This window comes from Chiloscyllium plagiosum, unplaced genomic scaffold (assembly GCF_037043375.1).
Source record: "Chiloscyllium plagiosum isolate Xiang-an unplaced genomic scaffold, Cpla_swu_hap1 HiC_scaffold_44, whole genome shotgun sequence".
In the NCBI taxonomy this organism is placed as follows: domain Eukaryota; kingdom Metazoa; phylum Chordata; class Chondrichthyes; order Orectolobiformes; family Hemiscylliidae; genus Chiloscyllium; species Chiloscyllium plagiosum.
Genome location: NW_028270182.1, coordinates 15,817,059 through 15,828,536, shown reverse-complemented (window position 1 = coordinate 15,828,536; position 11,478 = coordinate 15,817,059). Strand labels below are relative to the sequence as shown.

The following is an 11,478-nucleotide window of genomic DNA, read 5'->3' as shown; positions in this document are numbered from 1 at the left end:
TGCAGAGACCTGCCATTAGACCTGAAAGGCCTCTCCCTCTTTCTATGGTGTTTCAGTTCTGGGAGAGTCAAGGTTCATCTTTGATTCCTGCAACCAGAGTGAATTCCAAAGCATTCCTGCAGCTTGGTCAAAGGGAGCAAGGGCCGTATACCACTTACAACCAAAAAGGAACTGATCATTCTCACTGAGCTCGCGTTTGCAAAAACTTGCAACTTACTGCCCGACATTAAATGTGCTTCTGGAATTCTGAGTGTGAAGAATTATCCGGACAACCCAAACTGTTTTCAGAGAGTTATAGAGTCATAGAGGTGAACAGCACACCCTTCGGTCCCACTCGTCCATACTGACCAGATATCCCAACCTAATCTAGTCCCATTTGCCAGCACTTGGCCCATATCTCTCTAAACCCTTCCTATTCGTATTCCCATCCAGACACCTTTTAAATGTTGCAATTGTGTCACCACCACTTCATCTGGGAGCTCATTCCATACATGTACCACCCTCCATTTGAAAACATTGCCCCTTAGGTCCCTTTTAGATTTTTCCACTGTAACCTTAAACCTATGGCCTCTAGTTCTGGACTCTCCCACCCCAGGGAAAAGACCTTGTTTATTTACCCCATCCATGCCCCTAATGATTTTATAAGCCTCTGTAAGGACAGCCTTCAGTCTCTGACTGAAGAGAAAACAGCCCGAGCCTATTCAGCTTCTCGCTACAGCTCAAATCCTCCAACTCTGGCAACATCCTTGTCAATCAGTTCTGAACCATTTCAGGTTTCACAACATCCTTCTGATAGGAGGGAGACCAGAATTGCACACAATATTCCAAAGTGGCCTAACCAATGTCCTGTACAGCTGCAACATGACCTCCCAATTCCTATACTCAAAGCTTTGAACCAATAAAGGAAAGCATACCAAACACCTTCTTCACTTTCAGAGAGACATACGTTTTTGTCCTGCAGGCACAAATATTAACACAAAGTTTTGAGCAAGAGATACATCAGACTCAAAATGCTAGTGCCAGGGACCCAGGTTCAATTCCTACCACAGGTGTCTGTGTGGAGTTTGCACATTCTCCCCGTAGTTTCCTCCCACAGTCCAAAGATGTGCGGGTTGGGTGAATTGGCCTTGCTAAATTGCTCATAATGTTAGGTGCATTAGTCAGGGGGAAATGGGTCTGGGTGGGTAACTCTTCAGAGGGTTAGTGTGGACTTGTTGGGCCGAAGGGCCTGTTTCCATACTGTAAGAAATCTAATTTAATCTAATCTAATACTGTTGCTCTCTCTGGAGATACTGCGAGACCTGCTGAGTTTCTGCAGCACTTTCTATTCTGAGCTCAGATTTCCAGCACATACTGTATTTTGCTTTAATATAATCACCCCGAGCCCTGTCCACACAGCCAGGTAAAGTACAATGTGGAGCAATATGAATTGATACATTTTGGTGGAACTAACCCGTAGAGACAGTCCACATTATGCAAGTGTTATAGTACGGAATCATAGAGTGTTATATAGAATCATAGAAACCCTACAGTACAGGTAGAGGCCATTCGGCCCATTGAGTCTGCACCGACCCTCTGACCCATACACGCACCACCCTCTGCGTGAAAAAGTTGCTCCTCAGGACCCTTTTAAATCTTTCCCCTCTCACCCTAAACCTAAGATTTATCCACCTTTATATTTTCTAAGACTTCCAGCATTCCCTCTTCTGTGATGTGAACTATTTCAAAACATTAATATTTATTTTCTTGTTTTCGCGAGCCTGCGTTTCTCTGTCCGCAGTTAAAACAAATATTCATTTAATATCTCTCCCATCTCCTGAGGTTCAACACAAAGGCAACATCAATGAACTTTAAAGGGCTCCACTCTTTCTTACTCTTAATGTATTTGTAAAATCTCTTTGGATTATCCTTAACCTTATCTGTCAAGGCTATCTCATATTCCCCCTTTGCCTTCCTGATCTTCCTTTTAAGAATGCCCCTATATTTTTATAATGTTTAAGGAATTTATTTAAACCTAATGTCTACATCTAATATATGATTCTTTTTTATTCTTGATATCTTTATTTACCTGTTGTTCCTTCTTCATTCCTGAAGGAGGGCTCATGCCCGAAACGTCGATTCTCCTGCTCCTTGGATGCTGCCTGACCTGCTGCGCTTTTCCAGCAACACATTTTCAGCTCTGTTGTTCCATAATCCTACCAGCCTTACCCTTCACTCTAACAGGAATTCTGAACACAACTTATCACACCTTTGAACACTCCCCACTTTGCAGGTGTCCCTTTAGCTGCAAGCAGTCTACTCCAACCAGCTTTTGAAAGTATTTGTCTCACACCATTACAATTTACCTTACTCCAATTAAAATCTTTAACCTCTATGGAAGGATTATACTCTTTCCAGAAATATATTAAAACTAACAGAATTATGATCACTAGACCCATAGTGTTCTCCAACTATTACTTCAGTCACTTGCCCTCCATAATTACCCAAAACAAGGTCAAGTTTTGTTCCTTCTGTAGCAGGAACATTTACATATTGATAAAGAAAATTTTCTTGAACACATATAACAAATTCTTCACCATCCAAATCATTAACCCTCTGGTAATCCCAGTTAAAGTTTTGAAAATTAAAATCACCTACTATTACAATCTTATTATTCTTACATATATCTGAGATGTCTCTGCATTATTGTTACTCAATTTCCTGCTGACTATTGGGAGGCCTATAGTACAATCCCAGCTTTCCTTTCTTATTTCTAATTCCGACCCATATATTTTCACTAGACAATTTTTTTAGAAATATCTTCTCTAGTTACAACAGTAATGCTTTCCTTAATCAAAAATACCACACACTTTCTATCTTTCTTATAGCATCTGAAACTTAGATTCCTGATGAAGGGCTTTTGCCCGAAACGTCGATTTTGCTGCTCCTCGGATGCTGCCTGAACTGCTGTGCTCTTCCAGCACCACTAATCCAGAATCTGGTTTCCAGCATCTGCAGTCATTGTTTTTACCTTATTGAGCTTTCAGCCCTGTCCATCCCTCAGCCCAGTAATAGCAATGACATCCTAATCCCATGGTGCCAAGTATGTCCTGAGTTCATCAACCTACCTGTAAAACCTCTCGCCAATATTTATTAATGAACTGGATCTTGGTCTGCTGGGGTCAATTTGAAAGTTTGCAGATAGTATAATACGTGGAAGAATTGTAAATTGTGAAGGGGACAGTGTGAAACTCCAAAAGGACATTGACATGTTGATGGGTCGATGGTTGACAGCTGAGGTTCAATGCAAAGAAGTCTGAGTCTTGGTTGGAAGAACGCTGAAAGACAATATAAAATAGCAGGTACAGTTCTAAATGGGGGAGAGATGGGTTGCCTGGTAGGAAGGTGTAAGCTATGAAGAGAGGTTGAGTAGGTTAGGTTTGTTTTCCTAACAAAAAAAGGAGATTGAGGGGGGACCTAATTGAGGTTTACAAAATCATGAAGGGTATAGACAGGGTGGATAGAGACAAGCTTTTTCCCAGGGTGAAGGATTCAATAACGAGAGGTCACTCTTTCAAGGTGAGAGGTGGAAAGCTTAAGGGGGATACACGTGGCAAGTACTTCACACAGAGGGTGGTGGGTATTTGGAACACGTTGCCAGCAGAGGTGGTAGAGGCAGGCACGGTAGATTCATTTAAGGTGCGTCTGGACAGATGCATGAGTAGGTGGGCAGCAGAGGGATACAGATGCTTAGGAACTGCGCGACAGGTTTAGACAGTGGATTTGGATCGGCTCAGGCTTGGAGGGCTGAAGGGCCTGTTGCTGGGCTGTCAATTTTCTTTGTTTCTAGGAGCAGAGGGCCATGTGCATATGCATACACAGATCATTGAAGATGGTAGGAGTGAGCAGGAGAGAGTAGTTAACAAAACGTACCAGTCTCTACAGCTTTATTAACAGGGGATTAGAATACAAGAGCACGGAGATGATGCTTTAACTGGTGTACAACACTTGTTAGACCTCAGCTGGTGTATTGTGGACAGTTGGGTTCAGTTGCAAAGATCTTGTTGCAGAATACAGCTGTGATTAGACCTATTTCCATGGAAGTAGTCAATCAGTGCGTGGTATAGAAATCGATCTGTCATAAGTTTACAGAATCCCATTCTCCAACAAGATCTGATTCAGACCAATTGCCAGATTATTTGCAGTTGCAGTTATCTAGATTTATAAGCAAGTTAATTCTCACAAGTCACCTTAATGCTTAAAAAGTACACAATTTGTCAAAGTATTTCTCAACTTATATCCGTCAGGGCAATTCACAGGAGCACCAATTCAAAAGGAAAACCCAATATCAATCAGGTCAATTGGCTTCTCAATTGGCACTCTTCCAAATTGTTCTGATGAGCACAGGGACGAAAGTTATTCCTTTTCATGAGTACACAAGTTCCGTACCGCTCAATAACTGGCGTCCTCAGTTTTATTTAAGCAATTTCAGAATTGGCATAAATGGAATGCTTACAATCTTTTTCACCTCCTCTCTGAATTTCACCTGAGTTACAACATAAATGCATGTGTTTGTACAAGAACTGGACAGTTGAAACAGATAACCAATCTGCTGCAGAATATAGCCAGGGTCATTGGGACCTGTGTAGTCGGTGGCACAGTGGTTAGCACTGCTGCCTCACAGCGCCAGAGACCTGGGTTCAGTTCACGCCTCAGGTGACTGACTGTGTGGAGTTTGCACATTCTCCCCGTGTTGCGTGGGTTTCCTCCGGGTCCTCCGGTTTCCTCCCACAATCCAAAGATGTGCACGTCAGGTGAATTGACCATGCTAAATTGCCCGTAGTGTTATGTAAGGGGTAAATGTAGGGGTATGGGTGGGTTACGCTTCGGATGGTCGGTGTGGACTTGTTGGGCCGAAGGGCCTGTTTCCACACTGTAAGTAATCTAATCTAATCTAAGTACTTGTAATTCGGTAATACAAGAAATTAATGACATAGGGCATCCACAGAGCGATGAAGCTGCCCGATATGGCAAAGAGTAAAATCATGGACTTCCTTCGGTTCTCCGTTTCTGGATCCACCTGATCCCCTTCTTGCTTGGACAACAATCCTTTCCGTACTCTGTTGGCCTGTAAAATGTGTTGGACTGTCAGAGCGTTGAAAAGTAAAATAGAGATAACAGGCAACACAGGGGTTAGGAGCCGATGTACCCAATCATATGCAATCCACATGGGCAATGTGTAAAATATGGGTTTTAACTGGCACTGCCATGGTATGTTGTCAAAGTGAAAACCCAGGGGATATTCTTCAGACAGAACAGTAGACACAGCACTGCAATCACCGAAGCTGCTGTCTTTGCAGTGCAATACCTTGCTTTCAGTTTCTGGTGACAGATCGCTATGAACCGATCAAGAGTGAAAGTGACAGTTAGCCAAACCGATGTGTCCCTTGCCATACAGATCAGGACAATAATGTAGCTGCACACAGGGGTGATTTTCAGTGAAGAATCTGGGAAGTAAAAGGAAAGAGTGCGTTTCAGGATCACTTCTGTAATCACCACCATCAGATCCGCAGCTGCCATGGCCACCAGGTAGAGTGTGATGCATTTCGAGAGACCGCATTTTCCCTGAGGTAAAATCCAGATTGTCACCAAGTTCACTGCAAGGTGCAATAAAATACAAGTGATAAAACTGTCAGCTAAAGCAAGGTCCATAGCATATAATATTTTCAATGGATCCTCTCCAAATTGATTTTCTCTCTAGTCTCTTGCATTTACACTGTTTAAGTAAATGCAAAGCCAACTGATTTGAAGGATTGTGTTCAGGACAGTAACATTATCAGCAACCCTCACCCATAACTACATTTGAATGTTAGGGACTGGATTTGGTTTACTTTAAAGTAAAAAGCCAACCATAGGTGAGAAACTAAGTGAGAAAATGTTTTCCATGCTTATTCCTGGCAGTAGACATTTTTGCCTTGAGTTGGAGAGCAAACACTGGAAGATCCCACCAGCCAGTTGGACTTGTCTTATTTGGATGGTGACAAATCAAATGCAACAACAGCATATCAGACAGTCACTGATATGAGCTCCACCCTTTATTTAACCTGGTAGTAACAGAGCAAAGTACATTAGTTGACCAGATATGGAAGTGTGAGCTCATGTTAGTAATAGTGACCAGGAAAGTGTTGGCTTACCATAAAGCTAATTTGGTTCACTAATGCCCCATGGGAAAAGTAATGGTCTAAGTTTTTACTTTATTCCTTCACAGGATATGGGCATCACTAGCCAGGCCAACATTTATTGCTAGGGGAGTCAGTTCAGAGTCAACCACATATTGGGTGCAGTCTGGAATCATGTATAGGCCAGACCAGGTGAAAACAGCAGATTTTCTTCTTTAAAGAGTCTTAGAGACCCAGATTGGTCTTTGCAAAATTTGGCCATGGTTCCCATTTTTATTGAACTGAAATGTCACCATCGGCCAGGGTGGGATTTGAAACCATATTCCCTGAATATTAACCTAATTAATCATCTGATTGACACAACCACTGCACTACATCCAGCCCATTACTCAAATGGATTCCTAATGAAGGGTTTGTGCTTGAAATGCCGACTCTCCTGCACCCCGGATGCTGCCTGACCTGCTGTGTTTTTCCAAGCCCACACTTTTCGGCTTTGATTTTAGTTATGTCTAGATTGTTCAGATTCACCAAATCATATTTGGTTCTTCATTGCTCTATGAATAATCCAGTAAGATTCGAATTTGTACGACATCTCAGAGGAAGGTCTACCATAGCCTCAAGAACAATGGATGGACAATAAACTCGTACAATACTAGAGATACACACATCATCACAAGTTATTAACGGCAACTAGCAGGTTAGATAGGGAGCTACTGTTGCAGTTGGGAGGAATTTTACACTTTTCAAACAGAGCTAGACATTTCAGGAATTAAGTTGGAAAAAGCTCAGACACAGAAAGGGACTGACAATAAGAAATGACGTGGCATGAATTTTAAATTTCACATTTTGAGTAGTCTCACATAACTTTAAAGAGGAGGAAGGGAGCTGTGCATGCAGTCATTACCAACATTTTATTTCAATCAACATCAGAAGGACAAGATCTCCAACCATCAATGAATCCTGAATCGTGAAAAGTTGGCAACACCAGAGGGAGACAGCCAGGTCCCTGACAGCTCTGTACAAAAGCAGCTCTCCCTCTCCCATTTCCTGGCAGACTGCATTCACTGTTCTTTTCCTTTAGGTCCACATGCAAGGGAGACACGTTCTTCCCCCTCTGGGAAAAGGGAATCTCTCCGAACTGTCACAAAAGGTTTGGTTTTTATATTCTTTTTACATGGGGATTCTGTTATTTGAATGTTCCAGTCACAGATAGTACATGTGATACCATTCATCCAATCACGATCAAGTTCCATCCATGACATTTGAATGGTAAATGAGCACCAGGGCAGAGAGGAGGGGAGGTAAACCAAGAGCCAGCTGCTTGATCTTTTATCTTATTCTGACAGGACGTCTAATTTTTACTTACTGGAACATCCTATCTCTGGTGCAGTGGCCTTATGTCTTTAGGTGGTACATCTTCCCCTTCTCCTGGGAAAGGAGCCATTTCAAGGAATCATAGAATCCTTACAGTGTGTGGAAACAGGCCATTTGACCCATCGAGTCCACACCACCCCTCTGAAGAGCCACCCCCGAAACTCTGCATTTCCCATGGCAAACCCACCTAGCCTGGACATCTGTGGGCAATTTACCATGGTCAATCTACCTAACCTGCACATCCCTGAACTGTGGGAGGAAACCAGAGCACCCAGAGAAAACCCACGCAGGCACAGGGAGAATGCGAAAACTCCACAAAGTCGCCCAAAAGGGTGGAATCGATCTCAGGTCCCTGGGGCTGTGAGGCCGCAGTGCTAACCACTGAGCCACTGTGTCACCCTTTTATTTAGTATGAATCAGAAATCCATTATTACCACCTTTTCTCTATTCAATTACATTGGTCTCCTTCAATGGTCATCCCTGCTCCCAATGGGAGCAGCCTCCCTTCATCTATTCTGTCTGCACAGCTTATGGCTTTGAATGCTTTCATCAGACTTTATCAGCATACCCACTCTGACCACTCCTCAATGACATTTTGCAGTTCCATATTCGCCTCCTTGCAGTTCTTTCAGGTTTTGCATAATTCAACCTTTCCAACCTCTCCACATGACTGAAGTTGTTCAAGCTGGAACTGTTCTGGTAATATTTGGTTCCAATGCACAAATCCCTTCCACAGCGCCTTCATCTCCTATTTTGTACCTCCACATCTTTCTTAAAATCTGACCATTGGATGGATTGCAGCAGGTAAGGCTGGAACCAATATTTTACAAAGCCTTTACTTTCTCAGTTTGTGTCTATTCTTAAACTCCAGGATCCATTGATTTTCTTCAATGCTTTTTTTTGTCACCTTCAATATTCTTTTAAAAATTATTTCATGGGATGTGGGTCTCGCTGACTGGTCCTGCATTTGTCATCGGTCCCTAGTTTCCCCCTGACAAGCTGGTGGTGAGCTGCCTTCTTAAACTGCTGCAGTTCATGTGTTGTCAGTCAACTCACTCTCTCATTGAAGACATTGCTCATCATCTCAGTTCCTAAATGGTTTACCACACATCCTTATACTTTGACCCCAGGTTCCGGACTCTCTGGTTATCAATAATGTCCTTCCTGTATCTATCTGGTCTAGCCATAGAGTCATAGAGCCACCCAGCACAGAAACAGACCCTTCTGTCCAACCAGTCCAGGCTGACCATCATCCCAAACAGAACTAATCTCACCTGCCTGTGCTTGGCCCATATCACTCCAAACATTTCCTATTCATGTACTATTTCCTATCCTGAATGTCTTTTGAACATTGTAACTGTACCCAAATCCGTCACTTCCTCTGGAAGTTCGTTCCACACACAGACCACTTTCTGTGCAAAAGAAGTTGCCTCTCATGGCGTTTTAAAACGTTCTCCTCTCACCTTAAAAATATGGCCCCTCGTCTTCAAATCCCCCATCCTAGGGAAGAGCCACCTGCCATTCACCTTATATACACCCTTCATTATTTTATAAACCTCTATAAGGTTGCATCTCAACCTCCTACACACCAGTGAAAAGTCTCAGCCCCTCCAGCCTCTCCTTATAACCCAACCCTGGTAAATCTCTTCTGAACTCTCTCCAGCTTAATAATATCTTTCCAGTAACAGGGTAACAAGAGCTGGACAGAATACTCCAGAAGAGGTCTCACCAACATCCTGTACATCGTCAACATAACGTCCCAAAGAATTATCTATCTGAACCCCTCTGTCCCTCTGTTTGACAACATCGCCCAATGCTCTACTTTTAATTGTATAAGTCTTGGCTTTGTTTGTTTCTTAGAATTGTGCAGGATTCAATAAAATCCACGCTCATTCTTCTGCACTCGAGCAAATATAATCCCAAATGATACAACTTCTCCTCCACCTGCCATCTCATTTTAACTGCCCTCGGAAATGGCTGAGTAAGCCACTGAGTTTAAAGGGTAACAGGGGTTAGCTTTTCCAGTGATGCCCCCAACCCATGAATGAATGGAGATAGTAGAACTACAACCTGATGTTATCCTCTAGGTCCTTAGTGTTGAAGCAGCCCTTCCATGCTGTTGTTACCTACACTGTCCAATTCAAGCCCATTGTCCCTCTGGATAGTGCCAGGGCTGGGTGTTGCCAGCGTCTTTTATTTCACCAGATACCTCTTCCATCTCAACCAAGGGCCAAATTATCATAAAACTTGCTTCGGAAGTAAGAGGATGTGGTTTGGGTGGAACATGCATACCCCAAACTCTCACTAACATTGTCATTAAGATACCAAAGTATGATATGATCATTGCGGAGCAATCACAGAAGCAGAAGTAGGCCATTCGGCCCTTCAAGCCTGCTCCATCATTCAATATGATCATCCAACTCAATACTGTCCTCCCACTTCCCTTTAGCCCTCTGGCAAACATCCAATGTTTTGGACTCAACTGCTTTCTGTGGCAGGGTCAGCACTCTCTGAGTAAAGACATTTCTCCTCATACAGTTAACGTGAAGGTGCTCAAAGTGCACATTTTATCCTTCACTCATTGGCAAGTTTCTCTCACATGACCCAAGTTTACGAACTTGGTGAGACAACACAAATTGAGATTCTTTCAAGATTTGCTGAATCACTGGATTTAAAGTCCAGAGTGCTCACCATTTACGCAGTAGACTTTAGAACATAGAACATAGAACATTTCAGCACAGTACAGGCCCTTCGGCCTTCAATATTGCACCGATCTGTGGATCTAATCTAAAGCCCATCTATCCTACGCTATTCCATTCTCATCTATATATTTATCCAATTACCATTGAAATGCCCTTAAACTTGTCAAGTCTATTACTGTTGCAGGCAGTGTGTTCTACACCCCGACTACTCTCTGAGTAAGTAAACTACCTCTGACATCTGTCCCATATTTATCACTCCTCAATTTAAAGCGATGCCGCCTCGTGCTAGCCATCACCATATGAGGAAAAAGACTTTCACTGTCCACCCTGTCTAATACTCTGATTAAGTCACCTCTCAACCTTTTTCTCTCGAACAAAAACAGCCTCACGTCCCTCAGCCTTTCCTCATAAGACCTTCCCTCCATACCAGGCAAGATCCTAGTAAATGTCCTCTGAACCCTTTCCAAAGCTTCCATATCTTTCCTTTAATGTGGTGACCAGAGCTGTATGCAACACTCCAAGTGCAGCCGCCCCAGAGTTTTGTACAGCTGCAATATGACCTCATGGCTCTGAAACTCAATCTCTCTACTAATAAAAGTTAGTACACCATATGTCTTCTTAACAACCCTATCAACCTGAGTGGCAACTTGCAGGGATCTATGTACATGGACACTGCGATCTCACTGCTCATCTACACTACCAAGAATCTTACCATTAGCCCAGTACTCTGCATTCCTGTTACTCCTTTCAACATTACACTTTTCCACATTAAACTCCATTTGCCACCTCTCAGCCCAGCTTTGCAGCTTATCTATGTCCCAATTTGTTTACAAACAGTTGCTAGGAAAAAACAATACAAACCTAAACTTAAACATGGTGTCGCAGAGAGACAAAGGCAATGCAGGTAACCCCAGATTCAATTATTTGGTAAATTCTGATGTGCACTCACCAGGAACTCCAACAGCAGCCAAGAAAGGGTAATAAAAAGCATAGATCACGTCAATAAATGTTTCATACATGCTTCAAAAAAAATCACAACATCTGTCTCTGACAGAGTCATGGACAGTAGTAAGTTGCTGATTCAAGACAGAACATTTAATACTGCAGGAGTTCCCTAGCTGGGTAATTAAGCTGCTTGCATACTGTTTGCAGGGAGCAGCATCAAGAGATTAGCTAACAGTCTCCATGGACTGGATTTCCAAATGACTAATGTATCATCAGCCATTACTTCTCTCTGTTGTATA

At 42.8% G+C, this 11,478-nt stretch overlaps 1 pseudogene; it reads right to left on the bottom strand.

The window, feature by feature from the left end:
• Positions 1-4,453: 4,453 nt before the first annotated feature.
• On the bottom strand, positions 4,454-11,253 carry LOC148137314 (putative G protein-coupled receptor 139; annotated as a pseudogene).
• Positions 11,254-11,478: the final 225 nt, after the last annotated feature.